Below are 5,727 nucleotides of genomic sequence, written 5' to 3'. Positions count from 1 at the left end.
TCTGTTGGGATAGCAGCGCTGCTTCCCACCACAACAAAGCACCCCCGGGGCCAATACACCAGCAAGAACTATGCTAGCACACATCCGCTGGATGCTGAGCTGTGAATCATATCAAGATCCTGCAAGAAGGGAATGTATTTAAGTTCTCCAAACTGGACTTTCCAATGGTCTATGGAAGAGTGACCACTTGTAGGCCTGGGAAGAAAAGCAGAGACAAGACTAGTGGAAGAAGACATACACAGCCTACTTTTAAGGTCTGGCAGAGTCATGGCCTCCGGTAACCTTCTGCTGATACAGTGGAGGCTTGTTGAGCTCATCCACAAATCACACCATCAGTAAGAGGAAACCGAACCGGCAGTGTTGTTTTGAAAGCCGTCCCTGTTCAGGGCTGTTTGTGTGGTGCTAGAATCTCAGCTCCTCGTCAGTACAGCTCATCTCTCTGGTATGAGGTCGGCTGTGTGAGCCGGGATGCCATAGGGGCAACTACCCAACTACGAGACAGACAGTCATCCATGCCTCTCGGGAATGAGATATGCAGAGGCATTACCCCTTTATCACACCAGCAATCATACAAATCATTCAGTTGATATGCTCGTATAACACAAACACATGACAACACAGTCACACACGGAGAAGTTTAGGACTTTTCTCATGTTTGTGGTAAGAGATAATGATTTAACTGCTTTACTTGTAAATGATTAAATGCAACATTTTTATTTAAATCAGTGAAGTAACTTCAAGGAGATTAAAGCAAGATAAATCAAATTGTTTACCTTTATAATCAGCACTTATGAAGTCATTTATGGTTTAGAGATGAGCTAAATTCATATTGTAAAATGTAAATCATCACCACCAATGTGTAGCACCAACCTGGGTGCTGCCAGATTCTTACCACACATCAGCTTGGTGGAGGAACATGTTTTTAGTGGTGGGGGAAACCAGAGGACCTGGAGTAAACCCACACAGACACAGGGAGAACATACAAACTCCACGCAGAAAGGCCTGGGACGACCAAGGTTTAAACTCCGTACCTTCTTGCTGTGAGGCCACAGTGCTAACCACTGGGCCACTGTGCTGTCTAAAGGAAATGTTACGCCAACTGATTGAGATTGTAAAACGTTGATGCATCCGGGAGCATTTAACATAAGATATATATAACTATGCTAGCAGCTCTGTGTGGCTGAACTACAGGTATTTTGAGCTAAATGCTAAAGTCAGAATGCTAACTTGCTCACAATGACACTGCTAGCATGCTGATGTTTAGCAGATATGTTTGACCTGATGATAGTGTTACATGGAAAGTGGGAGACCACCAGAATTGTTACAAATCATCCTCAGCGAGACCATGAATGTCTTTAGCAAATGTCACGGTAATCCATCTGATAGTTATCGAGACCTTTCACACAAAACCCCAAATGTCACACTTGTGGTACCAGGGGAAAAATTCAGGGGATAACCACAGTTCTTAGGATACATCATTTGGGAACCATGAATGGAAGGAAAAAGCAGGCCAAAATGAACATACAATTCTAAAAGGTAAGGCTGATTAAGCAGATCCCTTGATATCTTTAGCTGACTAAACTATACCCACGATGTTGCTCACATTGTTAAATGTTAAAAGCCAAATAATATATTGAAAAAATAATATGGCTTATGATGGCTAAATTCAGTTTGGATGCAATCCAGCAACATTGTTTATCCAATCTGTGCAAAGAATTTTAAATGTGTGATTAAAAAGAAGAAAAAAAACAAATTAAAAAGACAGATGCATAACAAAATGTCCCCATGAGCAATGTGGCTTGATTATATCCAAATTTAGAACCACATCTCAAAAATCCAAACAAAATGACAAGTTTAATTGTAGTGCTACGATTTGCTGAGGGCAGGAGGTGTTCAGCCAACTCTCATTCCGGTAAAAGGGCTGTGAGATGACACAACACGTTCAGCTCAAACCATCTGCAGAGCGGCTGGCCACACTCAGGATGTGCCAGAGCATGCCAACTACTTCCTGTCGACTGGTCAGTCCCAGAATGTCAGAGGATGTCATCTGGATCAAAGCAAAAGGCCATCAAAGAATCATTCACATCAACATGGAATAACAATGTTATGCCAGGCTTGATGAAACCATGATATGTGTTTATAGAGGTTGCCTACTGAGGAGTAGAAAACCTAAAACTGGTTATTGGAAATCTTTATTTGAGGAAGGATCAAATGTGAGTTCCGTAATGAAAGCTAATAAATGAATGTGTACTGGAGGAAGTCTTGTGTGTCTTCCATCCAGGCTGCACTCTGATCAGGAATGTTACTTAACTTCCTTACCTTCTGTATCTGACTGTAATTACAGGCCTTGATATTTCCTGCTTCAGTTTACAGTGCTAACAGAGTGATAGGGCCCCTCTGTGAGGGAAAATAAAATCATGTTCATACAGTTATTTTCAGCAGCACTAATGGCCAAGATAAATGTAGATTTCTCTGATGCATGAAGGATTAGGAAATATGTGTTTAATCAAGCTTCACCTACAGTTTGTTTGCTTGTCCTGTGTGCCAAAACGGTTTAGCGCAGAAGAAGAAATGGTGCACATTTTTTGGGCTGTGCTGCATAATTGAAAAATGTTCGGTATCAAATTAAATGCCACAATCCAGGTGTGTGTAAGAGTAAATGCTAGCACTTTTTTTGCTGGAATGCAAAGACTTGAAAAAACATTTTTTGTGCACCTAGCGAAGGTGGGGGAATGAAAACAACATGGAATGAATGCAGGGCCTCAGAGCGCTGTGTCCGGCATGTGCTGACGAGAGCCAGAGACCAGACCTAATCCACACTCCCGGCTCAAACGAACACAAGCACATGCATACATGCAGAAAAGTGCCTACTCATGCACAAACACCCCAGAAAACTGCTAATGTTGCTCAAAACCAGTCAAATGGTATTGTGGTCAATTGGAGTATTGGTTTTTCAAGCTAATTGCTAATTACCAAACTAGACAGTACATTTACTCAATTACTGTATTTTGATACTTTACTTGAGTTTTTCTTTTCTTTGTATGATTCTTTATACTTCAACCCCACTACATTTTGAAGGATGTAGTGCAGTTTTTACTCCACTACGTTTATGTAAATGCTATAGTTACTAGTTATTTTTCAGATCAAGATTTTATATCCAAAACACATGATCAGTTTAGAAATGATGCATTGTTACAGATTAAAGTAATCAACAAACTGTATGGGGCCATTTTGTATAATAAATACTTTAACTTGTGTTACTTACATTTTGCTGCTCATACTTGAGTACTTTTACGACAAGTAAGATTTTGAATGCAGGGCTTTTACTCGTCATTTTTTATATATTGATACCTTTGCTTAAGAAAAGATCCTAATACTTCTACTTACTGTCCAGTCAGGTAAGCATAAACACCAACATTTAGGATTAAGGCAAAAGCTAAAAGATAAGTTTAAACATTTTTCCAACATGTTTAACATCTGCTGATAGTTAAATGGTTTAGAAAGCATTCCAGCAAGGTGATGCTCGGAGGATGACACATTAGGAACTGGAAAATCCTTCGTTTCTGTGAGATGAAGTCATGAAATCACTCCCTTTCTGTGTAAAATGTAGGATGAAAAATCGTACATTTACACCCTCTGATGACCAGACAAGATTATATCTTCTACAGGTTACTTTTAGATGCCCAAGCCTCGATTAAATTGATATGTGGTATGTAACAATCTCACTCACAAACCAACTTTCCATTTAATGAGACCGCTTGTTCTCTGCTGTCTGGAATAAGCTATATGCTGTGGTGCATGACTGGCGGTGCATGACTGGCCAAGAACCAGCAGGAGCAAATGCCATAAAGCATCCTCTTTATTCATCAGAGAAAGCTGTCCTGCACTGTAAACCCAGATTTAGTTGTAATTAAATGTTTTAGTGGTTACTACTTATTCTTTCATGTTTTGTTAAAAAACATAGTCATTACTAAATCACATTAGTTGTTTGTAATAATCAGCTTAAGTATGGAGTGCGCAGATCATATTAAGCAGAGATAACTGAGGATGTTAAAGGTGCTCAAAGCGATGTTGGGTAATGTCTAGGGATGTAACGGTATGAAAATGTAACCTCACGGTTATAGTGACAACAATTATCAAGGTTTTCGGTATTATCGCGGCATTTTTAAAAGTTTGTTCAATATGTTCAGAAAGCACTGATAGGCCTACACAAGCTGTAAAAATTTCAAAAAGTGTAACAGTGTTTATTATATTACATAAATATAGGCAATAGGCTTGTAAAAACTATTGAAAACTAGCTACTGAAACACTGGCCCGCTGTAGGGTGTCCGGTAAGAACTTGAACCAGAGATGTCTGACTTTGAGATCCAGGAAGATTTATTTACAACTCGAACATGAAGTTAACTCTGAAGTTATATTTGACGTTACATGTGAAGTTGGATGTGGTTCTGAAATATAAACAAATAATAATGCACATCAGTACTAAGAATTACATTCATTTCTCTGTAATAATTAACATAAATGTAACATATTGCTCAGTAACACAAACTGAGAATAAGCCACATCTATTACAGCACACATATCCGCACCTTTAATAGCTAAGCGCTAGTCTGTTTACAAATTGCCCTAACACAACCTGAATATCAACACGTGGCTGAACAAGTAATATTAAACAATCTGCACATCTATCAGCTATGCAATAAGAAACACAGCAACGGCAATATTATCAAGGCAATACTATATTTCTCTCTCTCTCCAAATAAATGTCTCGTCGTAACACGGGCTAAACTTATCCACATGGTAGCAGAACACTTACTGAAATATGAATACACGTAGCTTTAACGTTTACACAGATAACGAGGCAGTAAAACCCATGACAGTTTAGCAATAGTTTAAACTTACGTTCTGGGCTACACACATCACTTCAACAAGTCCGAAAACGGGAAAGTAATGATAAAGAAAGAAGTCTGTTTACAGCTGAGCTGCTGCGTTCTGTCCCCTTCTACTGTCTGAGCGCAGTGCGCCTGCGCGGCAACTTCAGGAGACTCGGATGAAGCTGGGAAGGATTAAACACAGGGTTTCCATGCCGTGGTAATATTTTAAATGAACGGAAATTGTTATCGTCAACATTTTTCACTTCTTGTTGACGTTCGAAGTATTGTCAAACAAAACGGAGGCTAGCTTGCCCCTCCCTCCTCCTCCTCCTCATCCCGTCCCCTCCCCCTCCCTTCCGCGCACTAACCCCCAAATCCTTCTTGTCGGTTATTGACTGGAACACTGTTTGTTATGTTTCGTGGTGCAGGTTGGCGCAGTTTGTTTTTGTTGCCGTTTGTGGAGCCTGGGCCGTCTACAGAGACCACGTTTTTCTACAGTGTGTTCAGGGGACAGGCAGCTAGCGGATAGTGAGGAGATGTTTGCTGTATGTGACAAAAAATGTTGTAGCCTAAAAAACGTGTGACATCGCTTAGAGCACCTTTAAAGTGATGGTTCGGAGTAATTCACCCTAGGGTCCTTTGCACCATGACCTCGAGCCAAACACCCTCCCAGAAGCTTTTTTTACCTGGGTCGAACATTGGGAGAGTTAGCGTAGAGTAGCGTTATCAGCTGAATAGCTTAGCGTAGGGGCTAATGGACCCTCGTTTGTATCCCATAAGTTACCCCACTAATAATGCCCGAAATGATACCAAACGTCTACAAGTAGTACAAATAGGATATGTACACATAAAA

General features: G+C 40.2%; 1 long non-coding RNA gene across 1 annotated transcript; it reads right to left on the bottom strand.

The window, feature by feature from the left end:
• Positions 1-4,355: 4,355 nt before the first annotated feature.
• LOC120564568 lies at positions 4,356-5,021 on the bottom strand. Its single transcript, XR_005640120.1, has 2 exons — positions 4,903-5,021; positions 4,356-4,448 (listed from the first exon to the last, which is right to left on the bottom strand). It is a non-coding gene; the product is annotated as an uncharacterized LOC120564568 (long non-coding RNA).
• Positions 5,022-5,727: the final 706 nt, after the last annotated feature.

This window comes from Perca fluviatilis, chromosome 8, assembly GCF_010015445.1.
Source record: "Perca fluviatilis chromosome 8, GENO_Pfluv_1.0, whole genome shotgun sequence".
Lineage (NCBI taxonomy): Eukaryota > Metazoa > Chordata > Actinopteri > Perciformes > Percidae > Perca > Perca fluviatilis.
Note: the sequence above shows the minus strand (reverse complement) of the source record. Positions and strands in the feature narration are given on the sequence as shown.